We start from the raw sequence: 27,445 nt of genomic DNA, 5'->3' as shown, positions 1-27,445 counted from the left end.
CCCTGCCTCATTTCCCCCCCCTTCCTTGATCTAGTTTTTCGGCAGTGGCTTAGCTGGCCACAAATCTGAGCCCCAGCCTTGGTGCGGACCCTGCCCACAGCTCTGCGCTGGCTCTCGCCATCTCCTTCCCTCTTCGATGCTTTTGAAAAGTTGTGGATTTGCTGCGGTGTGTGAGGGTGGGTTGGTGGCCAGCCTGGGGGGCTGGCCAGAGATACTCAAAGCCTCAATCTCAGCTTGGGGTAAAAATCTCAAAAATAGTAAAAATTAGAAAAAACTGAGGGGGGTGTGTGTTAAGGCCGGATCCCACGGTGCTGAATCTCCTTTGCTGCAGGCGGGCAGCAGAACCCCGGCCGAGGGAGCATGCAGCCCGGGTGGATGGGGGGGGTTTGCCCCCCCCCCCCCCCCCCCCCCCCCGGGGCTGGCCTGTGCCGCTGTCCCCCGTGCTGTGGGGTGGTTGCAGGGCTGTCTCCACGGCCCGGCCCCGGGGGGGGGGGGGCGACCCCCGGGTGGGTGACCCCCGGGCCACGGGGATCGCTCCCCGCCGGGGTCACCCCGCGGTCCCCGCCGCGCTGCGTGGGGCCGGGGGCGAGGCCATGACATCACCGCCGCTGCTGCCCATTGGCTGCCCCGCTGACGACGTCATCGCGCCCCTGCTTCATTTGCCGCCCATCCTTTTCTTGTCTGCCCCACCGGGATGCGGCGTTGCCGTGGAAACGCGATGCGCGCTCCCTGCCCAGGGCCACGCACGGTGGGGTAGGGCGGAGGACATATAGTTCTGCCAGACACACACACACATATATGCGCCAACCTTTTTAACAATAGACGTATATTTATATATACGTTGATATAGATTATTAAAAAAATCTTATATATTTATATTAAGAATGTATATTTAACATATATATTCACACACACACATATATATATATATATATACACCACCCTGTGGCATAACTTGGCGTGTGATGAGCTATGACACTTAAGAGTTTTCTGATTTTGATTGAAATAAAGCCTTGATGTGTTGACACCCAGCGTGGGATGGAACGGATGCTTCTCTGGAAACTAAAACTCCCACCTGGCACCTTAAGCAGCCTTTGGTCAGATCGGTGGGAGCAGCTTTTCCCAGGCTCGGGGTCTTTAGGGAGTCAAAAATGCTGCGTTTGTCTCATTTAACAAGACTTATTCTTTCACCAGCCCAGACATAATAGTTAGTAGGGACTTGGCTTCTGTCTCACTGGAAGGAGAAAGTTAAAAAGAAACTTTAAAACAGTACAGAAGAAAGACTTTAAAAAAGAAAAGGCAGACCAGAGGTTTCGGGGGTGAGGTGGTTGGGAACGCCTGTTTGAAAAGTGGGTTAAAAGCAGCTGGTCCCTCCGAAGTGGGGCTCCAGGAGCGGGGGCTGTGCTGCTGCCCTCCTCCAGCCCACGGTCACCATCCTGCTTGCAGCCGATGCTGTATGCATGCTATTTCCAAGGACAAAACAAAACCCTTTACCCCAGAGTTCAACTTTGACCTTGCTGTGGCAGGATTAAAATCTCATGAAGATGGACAACTCGATTGCAAAGAGTTAATTCCACCCCCCTCCCTTCTCCTCCCCTCTGTTTTTTGCTCCTTTTCTTTCCAACTGGCCTGGTTTGCTGCTGAGAAATTGGGAAAACAAACAGAAAATAGACCTCAGCCTTGTGGGTGCTGCTGTCTGGAGGATGACGCAGGCAACCCAGCGCCACTGCAGCCGGGGGAAGGATGCACAATTGGGGCTTTATCTTCTCCCTCTTACATCTGGGGCTCTGCACTTTGCCGTTGGGGCTCATTTCTTGTTTTTGGAGCATCCCTGGAGAGGCTGGCTGCAGGACCCCCATGGACCGCAGAGGGGCTGTTTGTGAGCGCAGAGATGAAACGCATCGCTGGTGTGCTGGTGCAGGCTGTGAAGCCTGTGGCTAGCTGGCATTGCCAGCTGGTGGCCCTGAGCCCCAGGTTTGCCAAGATGCTGGGGCACCTCGGTGTGCTCCGAAAAGGGCTGCACCTTTGGCACCAACTACTTAACCTCCCGGTGCCCAGCCTGGCTGTGTTTCCATCTCCCGGTTGCAATTGCTGGTTGCGTCTCATAGCAGGAGAGGGGTTTTACACATGTGCAGGCAGCAGGGAGAGGGGTGGGGGTCCCCAACTTGTTGCCAGTTGCAGGGACTGCTGTGGAAGTGCTGTTGCTTCTCATTTTTTCAGGGGACTGTTTATTTCCTAACAAATTCTAAAAAAGGTTTGTCCCCTTTTGTGCTCAGATCTGGGTTTTGAGACAGTATCAGTGAAAAGCTGAGTTTTGCAAGGGTTAGGGTTGCTTTGTCTTTTTCTAAATAAAAAACAAAACAAAAACAAGACAAAGAAACTGACCCAAACCCCCCAAAATCCCAAACCAACCCTCAAAGAAACCACCTCTGAAAATTTCAAGTGACTTTAATGGTAGCTTTGGATGCATCCTCTGGTCTCTTTTTAAATTTAAAACTTTTTTCATGGTTTCCTCAGCTAATTTCCAGCTGAGTGCTGGTACAGCTCGCCGAGTTGGAGTACCGATGAAATGCTAACAGCCTGGGGAGTGCAGGCATTGCTCTGTATTGTGGCTCCCGTTCCTGCTTTAGCTGCCCACTGCATTGCTGGTGGGATGCACAGAGGGAGGAAGGTCAGTACAGAGGATGCTTTGAACACCTTTGCAAAGAGGCTGAGCGCTGGCTGGTTTTGGAGAGAAAGATGTCTCCTTACCCCAGGCGAAGTAACACATAGTCAAATTTTTAAATGGAGTTTTAAGAGGCTGAAATAAGTGAAAGCTTGCTTTGATCTCCTAAAATCTTGTCCGTGCTATGAGGCAGCCACCTGTTAGCTAATAGATTTGGGGGAGCAAAAAATGTACCTTTGCTGCTGGTGTGGTCTTACCCTTAAGCGGGAAGCTGAGGGTGCAGCTTTGCTTCTCACCAGCCCTGGCTGCTGCCAGTACCCTCTTTTGCCACCCAGGCAAATGCATTTTCCACTTATTATATAATGGCTGCGTGTGACTGACATGGCTAGTCAGGAGTTGGAGCAAACCTTTAACCGAAAGGCTCCTCCAAGCTCCCTGAGAGGGAGGGCAATGCAACTAACAGCATCTCTTTGCCAAACTGGGGCCAGTCCCTGCCAAGAAGCAGTGACGGCGGGGGCTCGGGGGAGCGGGTGGCAGCGGGCACCCGGGATGCCCTTTGCAGGGCTCGGGTGTAAGTGAAAGCAGATGTGTGATCTCCAGGCGGGCCAGGAGCATCACCGGAGCCGCGCAGACTGGGCGTCTCGGAGGATGCTGTGAAGTTGGGGCCAGATGTACTTAGGCGCCTAGCTGCTATTGAAGTCAGTGGGATCTGGGCTTTAGAAGCAGAGGCTGTGCCAGACCATGGACTGAAAGGCTCCTGACCCGTTTTAAGGCCAAGCTGAGGATTATTGTTTGCCTACAAGCAGGCTGCCAGGAGCCGTTTCGGACGCGGCGCCTGTGCTAGCCCTCTCCTGCGGGTGCTGCTGGGAGCCCGTGGCATGGAGGGGCCTCTCATTCCTGGGCCAAGAGCATCGATGTGTCCTTCTGGGCTCCAAGCACTGCTGAAACCATCCCTGAGATTTAAGTAGGGCAGGCAGAGGGAGTATTTCACTTGCTGTTTGTACCAGTAAGGCTTGTGCAAACCTGTATTCACCGATGGTTGCACTGGAGCTGTGCATTACGGTGCCATGCCCTTGGTGACCCTCTCACCCATGTTTTGTTGTGGTTTTTTGCTTTCTCACTATGGACGAGGAGGATGCTCAGGGATACAGTGGGGTGGCTCCAGCACTTCCATCTTGTGCGCTTCCTTCATCTCCCACCCTGGCCTGGTGCCCCAGCTTGTCCTTCCCCAAGTGATGCGGAGGATGCTCGGAGAAGGTGCTGCTTCATGGGAAGGGGAAGAGTTGAGCCCTGTTGTTGTTTCATGGCTGGCACGGTTTGGAGCATGTGGCTTTCAGGGGAAGGGTAACTGCTGGGTGCCAGCATGGGTGTGGAGGGTGTCAAGATGGTGCAACTGGCCCCGGGGAAAACAGAGGTCATGGAAATATAGGCAGTGAGAGCAGAGAGAGCTGCATTTCATGCAGACATCGGTCCTGCAGCTGGGCAGGGAGGTGAGCGTGGGGGTGAAGCTGCGTCCAGCCCCTGGGTGAGCAGGGGCAGGCCTGTGGGCAGGGTCCTGAGTGGTACCCCAAGGCAGCCCTTGCTCTGGTGGGGGATGCGGAGCCTGGGTTTCAGGCAATCAGCATCACGAACTTTTGGGAGCATCCTCGAGAACAAGGGGAGATGGACAGAGCTGGCTTCTTGGGCGGGATGGGGAGAGCATCTCCACTGCACACAAATCCACATTATCAGGAGCAAAACTCCACTTCAGGCAGGACTAAACGCGGTGTAAATCAGCTCTGTCCTGTCTTTAAATTTCAATGGGCTTTTACATTTTTTTTTAATAAACCCTCTGCTACTATCCTCTGAGGACTGGGGAGGGCAAAGGGGGAGGACAAACCTCCTGGTTTTCAGCCTGGTATTACTAAGCAACCATGTCCTGAAATTCACAGCCCAATGGAGAGGACTTTGTTTACCAGGAAGAAAACACTTGAAAAGGGGAATCTTTGGCGGAAGCATGACGGGATTAACGCTGGGGTTTCTTTAGGCAGTTTTGTTGTTTTTCAGGGCCTGACCTTAGTGCTCTGATTCGCTTTTGCCAAGCGACTCTCTCCCTGCCTAATTTAGAGTGCGGTATTGTGCTGGGGTGGGAAGGGGGAGGCGGGAGAGCCAGGTCTGGCAGCGCAAATAGGAGCCTGAGATTATCTGGTTTAGAGCACAGGGAGTCGATCATTAGATGCTGTACTTCTGAAAATCCCACTGTAATTAATTTTCTCCTGAATTAATTAGATGAATTGTGAAGGGACGCTGGGCCGGGAAGGTGCTGGGGATATTTTTCAGGGTAATATACAGGTTGTTGGCAGAGGAATTAAATCACCTACCTCCCCCTTCCCGGGGTGTTTGCTAGCGCTGCTCTTGCCTCTCGGCCACGGCTGGTGCGTGGGCCAGGGTGCCAGGTCCTGTGCACAGCGTGTCCCTGGTGAAACTGCCCCGAGTGCCAGGTCGGGGTGTTTACCCCTGGTTCGTGTGCCGCTGAAGTGGGACGGGTGGGATAGACAGCTCTTCGGGGCTGGTGTGGTGAGGCTGGGCTGGGTGAGCGGCCATCGTTTCTAGGTGCTCCTCACCAAAGAGGCCAAACGGGGGGAAGGAAATTCAGTCTCAATTTCTGGCTGCAGCAGTGGAGAGGGTTTAGGAGATGTTGGTTTGTTCTCTGCTTTGCTTTGGCTTTGCTGCCCAACATGGGTGGAATCGCTGCCTCAACTCTGCTTGGAAACAGGAGCAAATAGTGATGCCACGAGGTTTTAGTGCACCATGACCTGCCTGTGAGAGGATGTGAGAACGGGGCGGGGGCTGTGTCTTGGGGTCCCTGCATTCAGCAGAAAGGTCCCCAGCATCGTCCCCAGCTTGGCTTCCTGCATCCAGCCCTCCACTGGTGTCCAGCAGCAGAGATTCATGTGCCAGTGAGTGTGCACTGATTTATGCACTGGTGGTACTTGCAGGTGCAAGAAGGTGCCTCCCTGCATGGGGCGACCCTTCCCTTTGCCTCACAGGCACCTCCACTGCCTGCTGGGCAGGTGGGCCAGAGCGAGCCCGGGGAGAGGGGGAAGGGGAAAATTCCTGTTGGCTTTGACAGGGCTGTGCCTGCAGCATCCGTGCTGGGTCCAGGGATCCAGATCATCCTCAGGGAGCTCACCTGCTCGTCCCGAGCTGGGGCGAGGGCCCTGTGGCCCCTGGCTCAGGCCGCTTTGCGGTCAGCAGCAGCAAATCCTTCCTTCCCTGCTCGGGCTGGCGGAGGCGGGTGGGAGGGGAGGGCAGGCTGACGAGCATGGGAATCTGGAAAGCTATTCAGCGGTAATTATCGGCCTCAATACTGAGTGAGGGGGAGAAGGGGGGGAGCTGGGAGAGAGGGGAAGACCCATAGCGAAAAGCAGTGTGGGGAGGTGATTCCTCCCCCTCTGCCACGGAAAGGAAGCAGGCTGGGAGCAAGGAGAGGGGTGGGAAGGGGTGACATCTTCAGGCAACCCCCCCCCTCCTCAAACTGAAGATGAGGTGGGTGGCGTGGCTCTGCTTGCTGTCTCCTGAAAGCACCATGCCAGCCAGATGGTCCTTGGGGGATGCCAGCGTCAGGGGTCTCCTGACAAGCTGGTCGTCATGGCGTGCTGCAATGTGCTATTGCATCTGTTTAATTAACCCAAATTAGTCCAAGTACTGTTGCCTCCTTAGGCAGTGGTACCTCCTGGGGGCACAGGCTGAAGGGAGGTGGGACACAGCCCTGGTCAGCAGCTGGTGGGACCTGGACAAGGAGCTCCTGAAGGCTCCTGTGGTAACATAGCCCATGTGCCTGCTCTGAAAATAGGTTTGGCATGTCCAAACCCAGAGCTGAAAGCGGGGTTGGGGTGTCTACGTTTGCAAGGCACCCCACATCTCTGTATCAGCTGTGCACACAAGCCTCAGAGGTCCTTGACACAGGAGCTAGAATAAATCAGGCAATCATCCACAGGTCCTTCAATCCATTTGGGAACCCCTGCCCCAAGGCAGTTTGTTTAACCCTGGCTTTTCCCGTTTAGGAAGTAGGCACTGAGGATGCTGGATCCAATGTCTTGTGAGAGGAATGATCTGTGGTGCTGGAAATGGAGACTGTGTTGCTGTTTGCTCCAGGAGCTCTCTGCTTATCATCTGGCAAAGGGTTGGTTCTCCTAGCCTAGATTCACCTTTCCAAACGGCTATCAAATGTCTCTTCCCCTTAAATTTCAGCAGAGCTTTTATTTATCAGAGGTTTGGTGTATCCTTCCTGCCAGATTACCCGTAGAAGGTATGCTTCGAGGTTTAATCCCATCTCTAACAAGCCAAGGCACAGCATTTGGCTCTGGCGTTATCCTTCACAGCATCCAAACTCGGTCCCTGTGGAGCTGGTTTCTCCAGCAGCATCAGGCCCGTGCAGACCAGCTCTGACAACACCCCGCACGCACTCAGGGTTCCCCGCTCCCCTCCTTTTTTGCCCCAGATCTGGGAAACTTGCAAGGCTGCATTGCGCAGGGGCTCAGGTTGCCTTCCACTGAGGCTCCCTTCTCCGGCGGTGCCGGTGGCCTCGCCGTGCCATCCCACCGCAGGTGTGCTGCCCTCGGCACCACCGGGAAAGCAGGACCCGCTTCTCTCCCTGCCGCTGCGGCTTTGGGGCTACAGCGCTGAGGGTAATGAAACCCCTGAGGTCCCTCTGCCTGGCTCTGAATGGGAGCTTTGTCTCTGCAAAGAAATGACTTGAAACTGATCTGGGGAAAGGCGATTGTTATCTGAAGGCTCCTGAACTGTTTGGATCCTGACTTTGTTAGAGATCTTGTAATTTAAACTTCAACCTGCTTATTAGAAATTTGAGATAATAGTTTAATAATAAAAAGCAGATTTTTTTTTCTTTGTTCCCGTGTTCCTGTTGTCCTCTTTCTCTGAGCTGCCGTGGATATTTAATCATCTGATACGCTCCCCCGGCCCCCGCCTCCCCCTTTGCTTTTATTTTTTTAAATAATGGGATAAAATGGCGAGATGTTTCTTTTTGAGGTCTGCCAAGGAAAGATCATGCAGGCCTGTCCCTGCGGTCCCTGTGCGTGCATTTTAGAGCATGCCCACGGAGAGCTGAAAGGAGCCGGAGGGAACGCCAGCCTGCAAGTTGTCCTCAATCCGTGTGGAAATCCATCCAGGTGAAGGGGGTCCCCTTCCTCATGGGGGGTCCTCTCTGAGGAGTACCCTGGACCCCCCTGCTGCTCAGTGCCTGTGCTTAGCCCACTGCCCTGCCCCGTGGCGGGGGTTGGGGTGGGATTTGGGAGCTCTTCCCGAGAATGATCCTCATCCAAATTCCCTTAGCTGGGCAGCAGCTCCCTGGCCCCAAAAGCTCCTGGAGGAAACGTGTTTGGACATGTGCGGGGTGTATTAGCATTCCTGCCACCGTCCCCCCTCCCTCCTCGTGCTTGGGGGTGGCCGCCTGCCATGGGGCTGGAGGTGCCGATCCAGAGCCCCTGCTGGGTCTGGGCTTGGGGCCGGGGTGCTGTTGGGAGAGGCTGGCACCCCGTGGGGCTCTGCTGGGGCTCTTGGGTGACGTGGGTGGGCAGCAGCCCTGGCTGTCCAGCGACAGGCGGTTACGGTCTGTCCCAGTTCCCTGCTGCTTGCCCCGATTAATGGATTTCCTAACGCAGGCAGGGCTGACTGCTGGGAGCGTGGTGCCAGAGCCTGTGTCTGGCTGCATCAGAGCGGCTCCTGGGGTGCAGGAATGCAGAGGGCTGGGTGGGAGCCCGAGTGGGTGACCCCCGTGGGTGTGGGACCAGCCAGGGCGGAAGCCACCCCAGCAGACCCATGCTGGTCTCTGCACTTGGGTACCTTCGGTTCATCCCCTTGGCTGCTCCTAGCAGCAAGGAACATGTTTTTTTTTTTTTTGCTTCTGAGGCTGCCTCCTGCGGGGAGTAAAAGCTAACTGAGTGGCCTTGGGTGGGATGCTGTGGCTCTGTCATGGTTTGGAGGTGGCCACTGGGCAGTTAGTCACGCACATGTGACTGGACTCCTGCCACCACCCCCTGCTTAAGTGCTACTGTGTCATGGTGCTCATTCACATGCTCAAATCAGTGGGTTTAGCTGAGGCTTCACGCTCAGAAATTCCAGGGGTGGGTTGAGATGCAATACGGGGCTGCAGGTGTTGGAAATCTGCCGCTGTCTCAGTTGTGTTTTGGCTCTGGTTGGTGCTGAGTGCCCTGGGCTGTGAGGATGCTCTTGGTGGTCCTCACGGGGAGTGAGGAGCCTCACAAAGGCATCCTGGGGGTCTCGCTGTCGCGGCATGACACTTTCCCATTGGGCATGGTGCAGAGAATGTCATTACAGGCGGGCAGGGTTTGACAGTCCCACCCAGAGCAAAAGGCCAGGATTCAGCCAGGAGGATCTGGCAGTTTTAGCTTTTACAGAGGCTGTTGGATACTGATGGTCCCATGGCTGTCGCTAGCTAAGAGGAATTATAGGGAGACTGAGCTCAGCCAGAGCCATGACTGGTTTGCAGATTTGCTGTTTAATGACTGTAGTTGGGCTCATTTGAAGGCAAAGGACCAAACTCGCCAAGTTACCGGTGTGCAGCTGCATTTGTGAGCTCTGGACTCGCTCAGGCACTTGTATGGTGGCACTTCAGTCCCCGGCTTCTTTCTAGGCTGGGGCTATTGGGGTGGGCGAGGGGACGTGCTCTCTCCCTGTGCAGATGGGCAGCCCCGGGGGAGCAGGGGGTGTTTGGTGTGTCTGTGGGTGCTCCTGAGCGATTTCCTGCTGAGCCCAGGTTACGTTGGTTCATATTGGCTCCTGTTCTGGATGCCACTTCCATGACATCATTTGGCTCTTGAAGAGTGGAGGAGGTGAGACACTTCTGAGCGATTATCTAGTGCAAATAGCCCATGGTAAATAGACTCAGCGAAGTATTGACACTAAGACTGTTTCTCTTCCTAATTTCCTGCTCTGGGTGAGTTTGCCAAGTAGCCAAAAATTGGAGGGGGGTGGGGGGAACGAAACCCAAACTCTTCAATCCCAACCTCAAACCAAGACTTCCAATTTCAAGTTGGGGCATATAGCTACTGTCATCAAGGTAATTGTATTAGCAGTTAACGACATAACTTCCATGTGGGCTCTTGGCCTAACACTAATTTATAGGGAATGAGTTGCTATTTGGCCTGTTTGTATTAGCTGGGGATCTTCCTCCTGGACCCGTGCTCTGATGTTCTCACCATTACGCTGTCAAAGTGGTGGCCCCTGCCCTGCATGGAGCTAACTTTTCTGGGACAAATTGTCCTAAAAGGACATTAAAATTAGTGCTTGTTGACATGCCCTGTGGTTGCCTCTTACCCGAATGGCACCCAGCACGGATGCATTGCCAAGGTGAGGAGAGATGAACACAATCCTTGAGGACTGATGCACCTGACCTGCAACAACCAGCAGTTTTCTCATCGGAAGAGCTTTGCATGTGCTCCCTGTCCCCTGCCCATCCCTTCCCCATGGAGCAGGAGCTGCTGGTAGCTTTGCCTCGCTCTCCTCCTGCAGCACCCTCCTCGTCAGCCCTGCGCAGGGTGAGACCCAGCCCGACGTGGGGGCTCCGGCTGCATCCCGGGGCAAGCAGATACTCTGAGCTCTTAGGCTGGCAAACTTTAACTAACAGAGCCCATTTTTTATTAACCTGCATTTCCTTCTGGTTCCACTATTACCTATGCAGAAAAGAATCTGACCTCTCAGCATCACCTTCACTTTTTTTTTTCTTTTGGTGGTGTTTTTTTCTTTTTTTTTCCTTTTTTTTTTTTTTTTTCTCCCTGCTGTTGCTTTGTGGTTTGGGTGAAACTCAACAAAACCCTTCTAAGGCTCCCCGTGCTGGCTAAGTGATCCCTTGGCTGTGTCACCGCTCCCTCCTGCCTTCGTGCAAAACTCCTGAGAGAGCTTTCGGGCTGGCACAGCGGCAGCATTAAGCCCGTCATAGGTCCCTCTTAATTAAATTTGAAAACTGCTTGGATAAGAGGGCTTTCTGAACAAGTCAGGTGCTGGGCCATGGGCCTGAACGACTGCCACAGACTAGCACTACCACCCACAGTCCTGATCCCCATGACATGTGTACAGATTACGGAGAAATCCCTCAGCAATGAGGCTGCTTTAACTCCTTCGCGCTCTGGGGCTTTTGCAGGGAGCTCCGAGCTGCCCCTGGAGCCTGGTCCCCACCCAACAGTGGTGGCAGCAGTGGCACAGACAGTGCCTCCGTCCCCCAGCGCCAGGGTGGAGGTGTGCTGCAGACCTTCACTGGGTACGTGCAACCTGGCCAGGGAAAGTGCCATCTAAATATTTTCTTTGGATGCAGCATGTGACAAAAGAAGGCACATCTCCCAGGTTACAGCTGCTTGGGCAGCAATAAAAGAGGGAGGCTTAGGGTCACCGTTTTGCCAAGAAGGAGTGAGTGAGGGGGTGGAAACGGACAGTCTCCCGTGGGGAATGCGCTGTGCGATGCAATGGGATGATGTGCTTTCTTCTGGGAAATGCCGTGCTTGCTTCATCCCAGCCCATCTGGGTCCAGCTTCCCGGGCAGTTGTGCCTACCCAACCAATGTAACAGGGCCACACTCCCCAGTAAATACAAAATAAATAAATGGCCAGAGCTGTTCTTTAATCTGTCCTGCTTGAAGCAGACCTGGCTCCTGCCAGCTCTGAGACATGCTCTACGTTGCAGCCTTGAGCTGAGCTCTCTGGAGTCCCTTTTCTTGTGCAACCACCTGCATAAGGCACCTTATCACCACGTACATGCAGCGTGGAGCTGACCACACCATTGCTGGAGGCCTTGGGGTTTCTTAAAAAAGCAAAAACTTTTTCCATCTCCACTTGGAGGAAAAAAAATACCCCAAACTCGAGCAACCCAGTTCCTGTCCTTTAGGCACCTGGATTCTGCCTGGGAGGTTTTATAGTGGGGGTTTTGCCAAATGGGTGTTCAGTGGTGTTGAAGCTGTATCCTGCCCCTGTTCCCAAGGTTTTCCCTACCTTTGCATGCTTTTTTCCAAAACTCTGTGTTTGCCTGGGATGGGTGAGAGCTGGAAAAAGCTAGGCAAGGCTGTGCATGCACAGGGTGATGTGTGGCTTTGCTAGCAGCAGTGACGGCTTCGCCTTTTATTGCAGCTCCCAGTTCTTGACTAGTGCTTTGGTCTAATGGCAGAGGGTGTTTGAAAGAGGAGGGAGAGGTGGTTTAGGGGTAATATTAAAAAGCAATAATGCAGCTTGTTGAAGTATATTGAACCCTCCTTGCAGCCTGGAGTTTTGCTGGAGTCAGGGTTTTTTGGTCTCCTATTAAATCGCACATTCCCAAGGAGCCTTTGAGCCTGGCGCGCTGGGCACGTTTCAGAGCCGGGCCAAAACCAACAATTATCTCCAGTTTCAGGAAATTTGAAGCTGTGGTTAACAGTGTCTTCTTGAGGACTGACAGATGACACAGGTGGCTTAGCGTGAAGCCAACGCTAACCCTGCGTGTTGATGGCATTAATCATCTTGACAGGTTGCGGTGTGGCAAATTGCTCAAGGTGGGTCTCCCAGCTGGGAGGTCAGGGGTTCAGGTTTTGGAGGTTTGTGTGAGCACGGGCTTGCAGCCGGCCCTGCTCGTGGATGAACATGCTGCGTTGGATGGACTTGACCCACGGTATGCTGTCCCATTGCTTCCTGCAAAGAAATAGAGGTAGAAATCTTTACAGACTGTAGCTAGCCTTCACCATTAAGTCAGGGCTGAAGGAATACTTTATTTGCTGAGGAGCTGACTTTCACATTTTCTGCAACCATTCTAATCAAATGTATTGAAACCTAGGGGCTCCAGAGGCACTCCTGCCTCTACCCCTACCCCCCCCCTATCCTGACCCTCCTCTTTTGTTCAATCTCTGGTGGGGTTTTGGGTTCACGAAGGGAACAGGGTGTCATTTCAGCGCAGTAAGTGAGCCAACAGCCAACAGTTTTCCAAGCTCTATTGGTAGGTCCTGGCATCTGCCAGCCCGAGAAGGTGTTCAGCATCTCTGTGTGACTGGAAAATCCCAGTCCCTCTTACTCTAGGGGAACGGGGATCGCAAGCTCACAGGAGCTGCTACCCAAATGCCTGCCATAGGGAGGAAGGATATGTTTTATCAAAGTGAGTCCCTGCTGTTTGAGTTCCTGGTTAGGAGCTTGATATCATCTAAAAACCAACACAGGGAAGTAAACAATGACTCTGGTTTTATTTTAGTCCTCTTTTTCTTTCTCCCATTATTTAACCTTTTAATTACTTAAAGAGTAGCTGAAACCGTAAGTCCCGACAGATGTAATGCTTTGTTTTCTGGGGAGCCTTTGCTGCTGGTCCCTTCCTGTAATCCTATGAAAGCTGAAAAGAGGAGGAAATATTTTTCTAAGGCAGCTGAAATGAGTCCTCCTTTGGCTTCACTGTAATAATACTAGGTGTGAAAAACTCTCTGGTATTTATGAGTAGATGTGATTCAGGAATAATAAAGACTTGAGAACCTGTCATAAGATCATGTGGATCAATGAATCATCTGCCAGATATGGCAATTTTGCATATCAAGCTACATACCTGGAACTGATGCTGGTTTTATGGTGATGTCTGGTGGAGGTGGGACTCACGGTCACTGAGCAAGTCCAAAGTGTTCCCAAAAGGGAGAGAGACCTGGCTGCTTCAGCGGGACTCCACCAGGAAAGAAACTTGAGTTGACAGGAGCCACCACTTACTGCTGTCTGCAGCTTTGATGAGGAAATTTATATTTCTATTGAGCTGTGAAGAGAAAACAAATATCACTCCCATCAGCTGCCTTCAAAGGAAGAAGCTTCCTACCCCTCGGTGCTGCCAGTGGCTGAGCAGTTAGCGTGGCACGCGGTGGCTCCGGGCTGCAATGGCGTGGGGACAGCCTGCAGAAATGTGCTCCTGGCACAGGGCCACAGGAGGGACCTGGAGGAGGATGGTGACGTGCAACACCGGGCAGCAGCCACGTGCAAAGCCCCCCTGGGCCACCGGCCCTGCACCTCTTAGGCTGCGAATTATCAAGATCAAGGGTCTTGTATTCCTTAGCCGGTACTGGTAGAGAGCCACCGAAACGCTGTTACCAGTCTGTCTTGGTTTTACATCAGCTAATGGCTGACCAGGGGCCTGGAAAGTTTGCTGTTGCTTTTACAAAAGCCTTTCCTTACCGCTTGTCTTCCTTTCTGCGGTTTTCCTCCTGTGCTTTCTCCCCTTCCCTCTTCCGCTCTCCTTCGCTTGAAGTTCAGGAAAAATATGTGCAGCCTTCCCAAGAGAACGTTTTGGCATAGTCATAACTTGTTAAATACTGTAATTAAAATATTTTTCTCATTAACTTGGAAATAATGTTTCTTCCTAAATTATACCGGAGGATTATTTTTTTTATTTGCTAATTAAATCACCAGATCCAACAAAACTGCTGCAGAAAACCCTGGAGTGGTGAGGCTGCCCTTGCTGGGTTCCTCAATCTGCTTCCTGCAGCTGGTATCATCTGCAAAACAGGGGGAGGTTGTAAGAAGGTGACTTTTAAAAAAGTTCTGCTCTGGCTGGGTGGTGGGGCACAGCTCTGCGAGTAGGTGTGTTGGGCTGTGTTTGGTCTCGTCGTGTCTTCTAGTATTTCTTAGGTTTCTCTAAGTGATGTGAATCCCTTGAGAGTCTTGGTCTGGTTTTGTGTTGGGAAGCCAGGACTTGTGAGGTCGCTGCCACGGGGGCACTGCTGGAGCCCTCATCCTCATGGGCAGCACAGGCTGAGGGAAGGAGCCAGTGCAGTGGGACCCCCCCCCAGTCTGCAGGGGACTTGCTCCCTGCCCCCTCCTCTGCTGGCTGCGTGGCGCTTCCTCTCCTGTACCGAGCTAAAGCAGGAGCAGGACCCTAGTGTTCACAACTGCTGGGACATGCATGCGAAGCGAGGAACAGTTTGCAGCAGCTTTGGTGATTTTCTGCATGTTTACAGACTTCCCACCAGGGATGCCGAGTGGGAGGCTGCCCCCAGGACTCCTGTAAGGGGCTACAGCTGCATCCTGGAGCTGTAATTTTCAGCAAAGACGCCATCAAAGAGGTTTTTTGCATGAAGTGTTGTAGTACTGGTCTGACTCTGCCTTGGTGGCTTTCCAAGCCTGCTGCTTTAGGCTTGCTGTCCTTGTTCAGATGCTGAGGTGTGCAATGGCCCAAGGAGCTCAGCATGGTGGAGTACAAGGGCTGGGTGAATGCTGTCAACTTGAGCATCTTCTGAACTTGGTTGTGGTCCTTAGGCTCTCTTTTGAGCATTGCCCCACAATTCATCCCATTCATGTGAAAGGGTCTGTTGCTCCTTTAGCAGTTGGTGGGGGCTCGTTCTCTGTGTGAGCAGCTTTACCCCACAACTCCTCTTCTCCCACCTCTCACTTGCTGCAGTGAAGGTCCCTGCCAGTAACACCTGGGGGAAGCTCCTGGGGTGATACCCTACCTCCTGAAAGAGTTTGTTGTTTGATGTTGTGAATCACGTTTCAAGTCTCCTTTTAAAAAACAGATTTCCTCCCTGCACTTGCCCATCCCTGTGCACTCCCGGTGCTGGTCTCCTCCCAGATGTGGATGGGTGCGGGTCTGTGCAGTGGGGGTGTCAGCCTGGCTGTCCCACAGGCTCTTTCTTATGGTTTTCAGCATCCCTGTGGGACAGGGGAACGGGAGCTGTTGGATGCTCTGAGGGCTCCCTGCAGCCGGTGGGATCTCTCAGGTTACAACCCCAACAAAACGCTTCGTTCTGCTTCTCCGACAATTACCTGTCCATGGATCCCAGTTGGGTGTTTTCTGTCAAGCTGGTGATTGCGGTTCAGAGCAAGGACAGACTTATGTACACATCACCCTGGCAACGTTTAAGTAAAAGCCTCTGAGAAGCACCAGGGTGCATATTATGGGCTATTGCCTTTTTCTGCTTGTGCGCATGTGGGCTTTTTTCCCAACACTAGCCTGAGGTGCAGGGAACACCCGAGCTGGTTTAATTACCTTCCCTGCCTCATGCTTTTGAATATCTCTACCTTGTATGTTGGTGTTTTTTTTTTTTTGTTTAATTTCTTTTTTAATTATTGTTATTTTTAAATTTTTGGTTTATGTCTATTCCAAACCCCATTGCAGATCTGTGCCTGAGAGTCTCACGGGGACTGAGCAAACCCCAGGGCAGGGTCTGAGCACAGGGGACCTGGCTTGGGCTGCCTGATGCAAACTGCCCAAGGGCTTTGTAACGAGAATGGGTGGCCCTTGGATTCGCTCACTGCATCGCCGAGGTTAATGTAGCAGCATCAGGAAAGCCTTCTGCATGAGGCTGCTTGAATGTAATTTGAGCCAGACTTGTCACAACTAATTTAGTCATCTAGAAACTAAGAGGCTGATCTAACTGGATAAGTCAATCCACCAGCCTTGGACCTTTATTTTAGGATGGGATATGGGCTCCCAGCTCTCTCCTTTGTTTCCCAAGGGAAGCAAGGCAGTAGCTGGAGGGGTGACTCCTCTGCCCAGAGGGAGATGCTCCTCTCCAAGGAGCTAACAGCGTCTGGCACATGGGGATGATGGGGTTGTGTTTATTTCCCTGCTTTTATACTCATTTTTGATGAGGTCTTTCTGAATATTCAGGGGGCTTTTAAAAGAGCAAAGATGATGATATCAAACCTCGTAAATGCTGGGTGTTGTAAGACTGAGCTTATGGGTCACTTCAGTTGGGCTAAAGAGGGTGGTTTATTGACCTGCTGTTATTTGAGAATTCTCAAATGATGTCCTTAAACTTTAATCTAAGTGTGCCCATGGGATCATTAAGCTCAAGGATGTCCTTGTGTGCTGCTTTCCGCAGCTCATATAAGTTCTGAAATGTTATCATCTGTCGTAACAATATGATGCTGTGCTAGACTTTAGCAGTGCACTAGAATGCAGAGACTCCTGATTTTCGCTTTGCTGCTGGTGGTCTTCAGAAATTCTGGGCTGGTCCTCTCTGTCTCTGTAACCCTGTTTCCTCTTGTGCAAAATGGGAATACTGCCTCCCTCCTGCCAGCACAGGTTGCAAAACATGCTTAATGTTACTTCTCCACTTGGGAAATGAATAAAACTTTCTGTGCATTTGTGTTATTGTTGGTTTGGGCAGTATGAATACAGGCATTTTCCAAAGAAGTGCTTTTCAGCATCCTAATGCATCACAAAGAGGTGACAACATGTTTGGTCTTGTCCCATGCACAGTGTTTGCTGACTGCAACCATCTCATGGAAGAGAGCGTACCCACTGCCACTGAGCACCTGGAGGGTTTGTGGCCAGGGTGTGTGAAGGTGCCCGAGGCTGAGATTGGGCCAAACAGTGCTTGCTTGTGCCTTGCAATGTGTGGTGAGATCCCTGACTCTCAAGGGGCAGATCGCATTAAAGTCAATGTTTGATTTTCCTCATTGCAAAGATGCAGAATTTTGGAGAATATCAGTTAAATCAGCTTCCCTCCCCGCCCTGCCACTGGTGCTGCATCCTGGGTCTTGTACATCTGCATCCATGAGCAATACATTTTGTGGGTGGTAACGTCAGATTAGCTGATGGAATTTATTAGCTCTGGTGGAACCATTTTTAGGCAAGATGTTTTTGCAAACGATATTTCATCATAAAACACTGCTGTCGATCACCTGTAGGCAAATGACTCTCAAAAACCCAGCCCTAGATTAAAGGAAGTGATAAGTAGTTCTGCTTGTCCGAAAAGAAAAAAAAAAAAAAAGCTTTTCTTTTTATTTAATACATTGCTAGGTAAATAGTTATTGGCCTCCTGTACTGCAGAGTGGGTGTGGAAGGTCAGCAAGTGTCTTGAAAATGGTTTCAGTTCTGCATTCGATAGCACAGCCAGCCGTTTCCATGAGCAAACAGGACTGACCGTGCTGCATTCCTCCAGCCTGGCTGGCGGGTGGGTAGGCAAAGGCACAGTGCTTGTCAGCTGCTGGTGGAGCTCTGTCCCGCGAGCTGGAGGAGGGAGAACCCTGAGTCTGGGTGAATGTGATGAGCCCATCGCAAACCCTCAGCGCTGCGGTGATGGTGACGGATGGACCTCAGCTGAGGCTGCCATCCTTCAGGGCCAGATTGAAACGCAGACAGCTGGGGCTTCCCTATGGTGGCACGTAGGGAGTAGCTCTGATTTGCAGGAGGAATTACTGAAACGAGGGGACATTTTCTGTAGCAGGGACCAACCGTGAACTGTAGTCTGGGAACGGCTCCTCCTTGGCAGTGTTGCCTTGGCTGCGCAGCTGGAGATTAAGTCTTTAATTGGGTACAAGGCATCAGAACTTAAATACTAATTTACATACCTGACACATTGATGGCAAATATTTTAAGGATTGACTCAGTCTAGAAGCAGCATCTAAATGGGGTGAGTGGTAAGAGATGAGGTGATGCATCTTTCCAAGAAGATGTTTGATACATGAACGCTCCCAATGCCAGGAAACATGGAGAGGCACCCAGGGCTGGAAAGAGCCATCAGCCCCTTTCACACTGGAAAATAAAGTGTGTGAGTTTTTTTACTTGGAGTTTAATTAAATACTGGATTGGCTTGTGAGGAGGCATAGGTTAAATTTTCCATCCCTTGGAGTCTTTAATGAAACCAAGAAGCTTTCTGAAAGACCCGCTGTCATTGCAGCGTGAGCTGCTGAGCCACGTGCAGGATCTCCCTGCGAGCTCCCAAGCCTTGCTGCCGAGCTGAGCCCTTCTGGCCATGGCAGCTACTGGAAATCCTCCCAGGGAGGCTGCGGGCACATCCCAGGGGCCAGGTCACCCCCTGTACCCGTGGCAGGGCTGCAGCGACTGTGCGATGGACCGTTAGCTGGAGCTGCTGTTCTCCAGGAGCAGGGCTGGTTGCGGCACACAGCCCTTCCCAGCCTCCTGACAGCCTCTCCTGTCTCCAGCTACTTTCACCACCTCTGTTGTTTAACTGCACTGTCACCTTTCTCGCCTGCTTGTTTTCAGTGTTTTCTCCGACAGTTGCTTTTTATAATTGTGATTTTTTTTTTCTTCCCCCTCTCTGTTGCTACCTGTTCTAGCCCTTAGGCACTGAGCTCGGAAATGCATTCGCCGGGGTTTGCCCTGGCCTGTCGCATACATCATCCCGCAGAGGATGGTGTGCATCTGTTTGGCATTTATTAATCGTTGCAGCTTGACAGAGTTTCTTCTGCTTCTCGTGTTTTCTTTTCTAAAATTATCTGCTTAAAATAACAGAGCAGTGTTTGGGGGGTGGGAGGGAGTGATGCTCGTCGTGCCCTTGTGTGGGCTTCTTGGGTGCATGTACTAAACATGTTGTTTGGAAACTTTCTGTCTTCAGAAATTCACAGGGACGCAGGCACTGCCCACCCTCTGCCCCCTTGCAAAACAAGAAAGGGCTCAGCTGCACACAGGGTTCATACGATGATGTCTTTTTGTCTTTGCTTATCAGTTGAAAATGAAGTTAAGGTTAATAAGGGGCCAAGACTTGTTCCTCCTTAATAGCTCCCTGTGCATACTACCCTTCCCTGTTACCGTTAAGAGGAAATCAGCTTTTGCCACTGGCTGCCTTCAGGTGACCGTTTGGGACACCCCAGCACCTAATTTGTGAAGCTCTAGGGAAAATGATGCTCCGGTCTGACATGGCCCCGCTCCCCGGGGATGGCACGCCGCAGGACTACGGGGTTACATCCAAGAGCCCTCAGCTCATCTCTGCTGACTTCCCTGAGCCCTGCCCGTCTGTAATGTCGTGGCGAGAGCTAAATGCAAACAGTGGAGTCTCAAAGGTCTCCTGGTTCAGGTGGCACTTTGTCGGCAAGATGTATTTGATCCCAGTTCCCTTTTCCAAAGGTAAAAGTGTTGCACAACAGCACACTTACCAGTTAAATGGCCTTCCCACCTTTCCTTCTCTCTGGAAATATTTAGCTATCAGCCAGCTCAGGGCAGAAGGAACTTGTTTCCACTACAATGTTTTTTTTTCCATCTACACATAATAACGTCTTCAGCTGTATGTAATTAACTCAGAAGTGATAGGCTTGTAATTACCTAGCAGAAGCCTGTGAGAAGGATTGCATTAGTCTTTATCTCAGGAACTTTATTAACAAAGATGTTCTGGGTGGTTTTGGGATATACCGAAATGTCTGAAGCGGTGCTCGAGCTGTGCAGAGCCCTGGGTGCTGCCCAAGGCTGGTGGAGGGCTCTGGCGTGTCCCCAGCAGCAGGACTTGCAGCAGATGGGTCCAGTCACTGGTTTGCTGGTGGCCTCTGATTTGGAGGTTCATCTAGAATGGCAGAAGCCTACCCTTCTGGTGTTCGCTCAAAACTGTTGGTTTCTCTTGTTTCTGTCTGTTCGTGGGTGTCGTCGGAGGGGTGGGAAGGGGGAGGCCTGTGGTTGACTTGCGGAGGCTGTGCTGTGTAGGAAAGACTCATAAAATAACCACATGACGTGAAATGACTGTATAGGTCTGGAAATTAATATTTCAGGCTTCTCTTGTTTGAACGTGATGAAAACTCAGTATGTGTATATTGTACGAATGCTGTTAAAGAAATGTGGGTTTAGCTCATGGTTCCCCAAATGAGGAAATAAGCTTAGTGGCTCAGTTTTATTCAACTTGTATCAGTTGGTCTTTGTTATCCCTCTGACTGGGAAAGACTAGCTGAGTTGGTCAAATCGAGATGACTCAGAGCTGAAATTGTATGTTGGAGCCCTCTTCAGAAGTTTTGAGACAAGTAAAATCATACAACGTGCCCCTGGGGATTAGACCCTAAATTGACATTAGAGGTTGATGTTATTTGAGGGAAATCTGCCCTGATTTTGCTCTCTGCAGCCTGTGATTTGTGAGTGAGCAGTGTTTTCCCTTGAGTTTGTAGCCCCTGCAAGCTGGACATAACACTGGGAGGCTCAGCACACCCTGCATGCTGTAATATCGCTCATGAGCAACACCCTGCCGCAGAGAAACAGGAATATTTAATTTTGCATCTTGGCTTCTTGAGATTTGCTAGAGGTAGTTCTTGGTCATCTTCTAGAATTGTTCTTGTGGTTTGAACTCAGAAGTCTCAGGCGTTTCATAGATGTTGTTTCACACCCCATCCTTGCCTGCCTTGGAGTCCATGGCTGGCTGGAGGCGTCTCGGTGCCCCACCAACACCAACTGCTCTGCAGGGCTCCTTGGCAAGTTGTGCTGCCTGCACAGGGACACAGGTGTAGGATGAGATGCGAGTTGCCTTTTGGGTCCAGCTAATGACCCATGTGTCATCTGGTGTTATCAGTGACTTCAGGCAGTGCAGTGCGGTGATATGAATGGCTGCCTTGGTAACACCTGGGAGTCCTATGACTTGGGATAACAAGGTGGTTGGTAATCACGTTAACAAATATGAAGGTAATTGGTGAACAACAAAAAAATAAGCCAAGCTGGTTAAATAATTTATTAACCCCCCCCCTCCCCCAGTCATTTGAGGCATTAATAGAGGAAGAATGGTTCATTGATGAGGGCACTGGTCTGCTGCTTTGGCAAAGGAGGTTGTGTGGTTCCCTGCCATGACTGTCTTGTATAAATCTGGGTGAGTAATTTCATCTCTTTATGCTCCTTAAGGTATTTTGAGGCTAATTACAATAAATTCAGTAACTTGTGTATCTTATGGGGGGAAAAAATATGTTGTTACACTCCAAGCTGAATACTGTTCATGTTAACAGTTAATATATAGCAGGAGTGGTGCTAACTACAGTGAAAAGGTTCAGTTTAAATAGGTGTTTTGAATAATGATACTTAAGACACTTCAAGCATGTATTAACTAATTTGTACGATGCTCCTGTGCAGGTGGTGTGGGAATAGACAGCATTGTTTTCAGCCTGCAATAGAGAAAGTGAATGCAAGCTGTCTTGTGCTATCACAAAAGATCGTAATGAGCATTAATAGCTCTAATTTATAAACAGACATAACAAGTTCAACACATGCTTTTACCAGAATGATTATCCTTTGGAATGGGCTCTTCATCTTCTCCATTTCTTGATGTCTCCCAATCAAGCCTGGGGCTGTCTGCAGACAGCCATGGCTCCAGAGCTGAGGGGGGGGGTGGGAATTGCAATTCTGAATTGCGAGGAAAATTAAGCCCTTTAGGACAAAACTCTAGCAGGACACTGTTTGATATTTTTACTACCTTTGTTGCTTGCACGGGTTGGGTAAAATTCTTTGCTTCTGCAGCCTTTAATTTTAACCCGTCTGGTTCTTTATTTTAGGTCCCAGAATCGTGAGAACTTCCAATGACTTGGCAAATCTCTCTGAATCACTGACGTTTTGCTGCCACCTCCACCCATGCCTGTCCCTTGCTTGCTCCCTCACCGGGTGTCAGTTCGCCAGCCTACGTGCTGAGAAGAAAAGTTAAAAAGGTAAAAGTCTGTAATCTGATTCCGCAGTGACCTGTCTAATCCTGTTCCCTGGTACAGTGAGAGCTGAAATACTTGTACTGCAAAACAATGACTTGAGGAGACTAGAGGAGGAAGATGAGAGTCTGCAGGGATTTATTTTTATTCTCCCCCCCTCCACCTTCTGTCTTTTTCTGACTGAAAGCTGTCATCTGGAAAACCGGGGTGGCAAGGGAGAGCTTGGTGCTGGGTGCATGGGTAGCGACGCGATGGGTCCCTCTTTGCAGGAGAGGAGGAGTACGGTCTCATGCAGCCCAGACTAAATCTGCGTGGCAGTGGCTGCACTGAGTTGTCCCCAGAGGTGAAGGACTCAAATCTGATGAGTAAAGTGCTGCAGCTCCGCAAAAAGCTGCTGCTGATGTTGTGCTCCTACCTGCGGAGCTCCCGACAGCTCTGAAATATCCCCACGCTGGGCTGAGAATGAGGGGTTTGATGCGTGGTTGGACTGTGCCGGGGTGGCCGAGCTCGCCGGGCTGCTCTGGGACAGCACTCAGAGCCTTGCTCTGACCCTGTCAGGTTCACACCTGAGTCCCAGGCTGCTGCTGTTCTTGTAAGACTGGTCTGCTGGTGTTTCCTTCCCCTTGACCTTGTGTTGGATCAGGCAGCTGAGCCCAGGCTGCAGGGCCAGGGCAAGTGCTGTGGCCGTGGGGCTTTCCCGTTGTCCTTGTGCTCTGCGTGTATGTTTTTGCAAAGTCCTTCATGGACACTTTTGGGCATATGTTTGTTTTTTTCTCTCTAGTTTCTCGTTGAGGAAAAATCTTTCCTGTACTGAGCCTTGATGCAGATTCCACTGAACTCACCTGCCCCTGCAAAAAGGTGTTTTGGAAAAGCAGCCTCGTCAGATGAGAAATGGGTTTGTGTTGATGGGTTCTGCTCTGTTGCAAATACAACATGTTGTGTGAGCTGTGCCAGGTCTGGGTTACAGAGATTATATCTTGGGTTTGCTGTTGTATCAGAGGGGTGTTCTCATAAGCTGCTTTGTCCTGTCTCACAGAGAAACGTCCTCCTGTTGGGTCTCTGGTTTTCCCTTTACCAAAACCTCCAGCTTGCTGCTACATTGAATTGAATGACACTTTAGGAGCAATTTCCAGCTTGTAACCTGAGGGTGCAATTCCTCAGACTTCATTTTTCTCAAGTCTTTTGGCTGGGTTGCATTATTTCCTTCCTTATTTTATTAGGCATAGTACCCTCCAATCCACCTGGTATTGCCAACACCGTTGATGCAAGTGCCATAGCGCTGTAGAAGGGGAAGGCTTGAGGAGGTCGGAAAATAGTCCAAGGTCAACTGCAGCAGTGCTGGCAGCGCGTGTGTGGAGGTGACTCGGGGTGCTACCCTGCAGCAGGAGCCCCTCTGCAGAAAGCTGAAAGCTGTTATGGTTTGGAGGGGTGGTTTGGGGTTAGGAGGCTGAGGCTGGAGCGTGGCGCTCTTCTGTCAAAGCTGCATCCAGCAGAAAACACTTCTCATGGAATTCATGCAACCAGGGCTCTGTAATGGAAAATCTGCCACACCTTAAATGCTATCTTATTACTCATGAACGCAATACTGGTAATTAACCAAGTTAAAAACCAGATTTATTGCATGTCAATTATCACCTAACAAGTTGGCATATCTGAGAGATGCATCAGAGGCTGGATGTGCTGGTTTCCCACCTAAGGTAAGAGAGGTCACTTGCCCTGCCACCAGTCAATGGATCTTGCCATGTTTAAATATAATCTTGCTCAGGTACAAGAATGTGTCTAGCATCATGGGGCTGCAAGGTGAAGTCCTCCGGTGTAATGAGATGCAAAATACCTAGTAGTTTAATCACAATTTTTTGTGTCTCTTTGGAACCTTCTAGCATCTCCTGATTGCTTCTGACATCAGAAATGTTCTCAGGCTTCACCCCTCCACCCTGATCCAGAACAGCACTGTGTAAGTGCTTTGCTGGATTTGAGCTCTTCATTGCTAACCTGCAGCGAAGGCTGTGGGAACCGATGTGATCTGCTGATTCAGCTGCTTAAGAAGGAAATCTAAAGGCACCCTATGCATCCAAGGTAGCCAGACAGCAGGATTACAACACCTGGGCTTAAATCTGCATATCATCTATAGCTTTGAGTTGTAGTTCAAATGCTATTCTTCACTTTACTCTCTGCCCTTAAACCTCCTATTCCAGGGTGTGTCTTATTTCCATCTGTTTTTGGAGTCTGTTGCAGAGCTGAGGTGCCTGCATGCTGCTGAAGCACCACATCTCATGTATGTTCAAACACTGTAAGAATTTCAAAATGTGAGAATTTAGTGTGTCCGCAATCTTTATTATTTAAAAAGTAAGGAGAAGTTAAGTATCTGGAATCTAAAAGAGTACATAGCTTTGACTTTCTTGGTGCATACTAGGAAAAGTATTATTTTTAAAGTTCAGGTTTTCTAGGAACCTGCATGCAGAAAAGTACCAGGGAACACGTGTTTGCTTTTGCCTTTTCTCTGCAATAATTCATCTGAGTTTGCTCAGGCTGGCAAAAACTGAAAGGGGGTTGTGACATCTGGACTAGCCTAACACCTTTGCTCTGAGACCTCCAAGCAGAAGCCCCCGAACGCTCGGGAGAAGGCTCAGGAACGCAATGCAGATGGGCTGCTTTTGGGGGTTGAAACCCGTGATTTTGTATCAGAAATAGTGTGGACAGCAGGACTAAGGAAGGGATTGTCCCCCAGTACTTGGCATTGATGAGGCTGCACCTCAAATACTGTGCTGGGTTTTGGGCCTTTCACTACAAGAGGGATGCTGAGGTGCTGGAGCGTGTCCGGAGATGGGCAGCGGGGCTAGGGAAGCGGCTGGAGCACAAGTGCTATGAGGAGCACCTGAAGGAACTGGGAGTGTTCAGCCTGGAGAAAAGGAGGCTCAGGGGGGACCTGATCGCTCCCTGCAGCTGCCTGACAGGGGCTGTAGGCAATGGGGGTTGATCCTTCTCCCAAGCAACAAGTGATAGGAGAAGAGGAAATGCCTCAGGTTGCACCAGGGGAGGGTTACATTGGATTTTAGGAAAAAATTCTTGACTGAAAGGTCTCTCAAGGACTGGAAGAGGCTGCCCAGGGAAGCAGTTGAGTCCCCATCCCTGGAGGTATTTAACAGACGTGTAGCTGTGGCACTGATGGATGGGTTTAGTGGTGGGCTTGGCAGTGCTGGGTTAACGGCTGGACTCGATGATCTTAAAGATCATTTCCAACCCAAACGATTCTATGAAGGCTTGAGGGAACACTGCAGGCTGGAACAGCTTCTCTGCCAGTTCTTTGCAAAGCCCAGGGCTTCCCGAGCAGTGGCTGCTTGACAGAAAGTGTGTGATGAGAGCAAGGCATGATCTGAACTCAGATCCTGCCTTTGGAATAAACAGTGGGCTGCTGTGCTTAAGCGTTCGCTGGGGGTGCAGTCATCTTGGGAGGCTTGTCCATCTTACTTAGAAGAGGCTTTAGCTCACAGATGACATTTGCACTGGGAGGCACTGGAAAAGAGCCGGCGCTGAGCTTAGAGGGAAGCAGCAGTTCAGCTGGTTGCTGACCTCAGCTTTCTGACCAGGAAGTCTGCTAGTCTGCAAGATAATCTCCCGCTTGTGCCGACCGGGCGAGGAGATGTACCAGCAGAGGTGGGACAGCTCAATGTTTGAGCCAGCCCAACCTCCACTCTGGTGTCTCTGAAGCTGCTTTTCTATTTCACAACATCACGCTGAGCTTCCCCGATGCCAATCCCAGGCTGAAGCGCCAGCTGGGAAGTCCCTTTGCTTTCTTTGCAGTAGATAATTGGGTTTCAGTTTGGGGTGCATTTTTCAGTCAGGGCTGTGGTAGTTCATTCCCACATGGAAAGCGGATCCCACACCTTCATTTCCCACTCCTTAGCAGGAGAGAGGACAGAGCCTTCACAGCACTGTCCCCTGGAAGCCAGTGAGAGGTTTTCTGCAGCTGGAAGGACCGATGCCCTCAGGCTCTGCAGGTTGTCCTGTTTCCCCCTTCCAGAGCAAGCCTGGAAACCCGGCTGGGAGCAGAGCAAGTGAGGAATGGTCCTCCAGGCTGCCCATCCATCCCGCCTGTCCTTGTCCCACAGCTGGCACCCCCCTTTCCTCCAAGTCACTCCTGTTCCCATAATCCAAATTTAAAGGAACGCTCTGTCCCTGGCAGAGGCTTGGCTCTTCTCGCTGAGGGGGCGCTGGCCAGGGAATGCCCTGGGAGAGGTGGCTTGCACCCACCGCTGTGCCTTGGCCCTCTGTGTGATGGGGCTCCACTGGTAGGTCTTACGCTGGTTCTACATCTGGCTTTTTCTTGCTTACCTGCTCTGCCAAGGTCCCCACAATTTACCATAGATACTGCCTGCAAGAAAGTGCTTGAGGTTCCAGATGTTCAGGATTTTTTGGGTGTAAAACTAAAATACTTCTGTCATTCTCAAAAGATTTTCTGCTTCAAAACACCTGAAAGCTGCTGCAGGTGCCAAGTTGCTCATTTATGTTGTGTTGTCTCTGAAGCACTGTGACTCTTTGCACTCTGGTGTACAAGCATCCAAAGCTGTCCTTTGAGAAGTTTATTATCTATATACCATGGTTTCTCGGGATGAGTAACGAGCGCTTTTTGCAGAAAGAGGCAAAGAGCCTGCTGCAGCTGAGGGTTTGGTGCTGTGGTAGGGATCAGCTGTGCCGACTCCAGGTGTGAGGCTTTCCCATCTCTTAAGCAGTTGTTGGCTGCCTTTGCCATGTGCTACGGAGGGGAAACTGCCTCATCTTCCTGAATTTTGTACCTAATTAAATTCCAATTCTTGACCCATCAGATTCCTCTGAAGACAGCACTTCTCCCCTTGGCATCTTCCACCCAAGGCACCTTCTTCTCTGCTCCTCAGATGTTTGATCTGCCGTGTGGCTGCTTTGCCTTGTTCTTTCCTTTTTTTTTTGTCAGACAATCAATCATGTTTTGCTTTCTTCAGACATGTGGGGGAGATCCCAACAAGACCGATGACAGAGAAGGGTAGCTAGTATTTCCCCACACAGAAAACAGTTCTGTGCAGTGCAAAGCACTGAAGCGATGCAGCTACTTTCTTGTGGGGACGATGTGGCACGCTAAGTAAGGGAGATCGTTCTCATCTCGCCTCCACCTGTGAGGCTGCAGGGTGGGAGGGAGATCACATCTGCTGCTGGATTAGGGTGCTGGAGGAAAGGGGGATGCTGTTGGTGCTGATCCTGATGCTACCATCAAGGCAGGCATTCTCCCCAAACCACACCATCCTGTTCTTGCCCATGCCAGGTCCCAGCATGTAGCTGGGGCAGAGCTCTGGTCTACCTGCACTGAGGTGCTGTTAGGCAGGGGGTGCCAGATGCGTGCTGGGGAGAGGGCACACTGTGCTGTGCGGGATGCTGGCAGATGCTGGTTGCAGGTGGGAAGGCAGGGATG

The 27,445-nt window shown here is 51.0% G+C and overlaps 1 long non-coding RNA gene across 2 annotated transcripts; it reads left to right on the top strand.

The window, feature by feature from the left end:
• The first annotated feature begins 510 nt into the window (after positions 1-510).
• LOC308060007 lies at positions 511-27,445 on the top strand. Of its 2 annotated transcripts, none has more exons than XR_013926554.1 (2): positions 511-7,800; positions 21,862-27,445. It is a non-coding gene; the product is annotated as an uncharacterized lncRNA (long non-coding RNA). The 2 variants fall into 2 exon arrangements; XR_013926555.1 differs by having other exon boundaries at positions 511-7,836.

The sequence above is a fragment of the Falco punctatus genome (genome assembly GCF_963210335.1).
Source record: "Falco punctatus genome assembly, chromosome: 1".
Taxonomy (NCBI): Eukaryota; Metazoa; Chordata; class Aves; order Falconiformes; family Falconidae; genus Falco; species Falco punctatus.
This window is presented reverse-complemented; position numbering and strand designations above follow the sequence as displayed.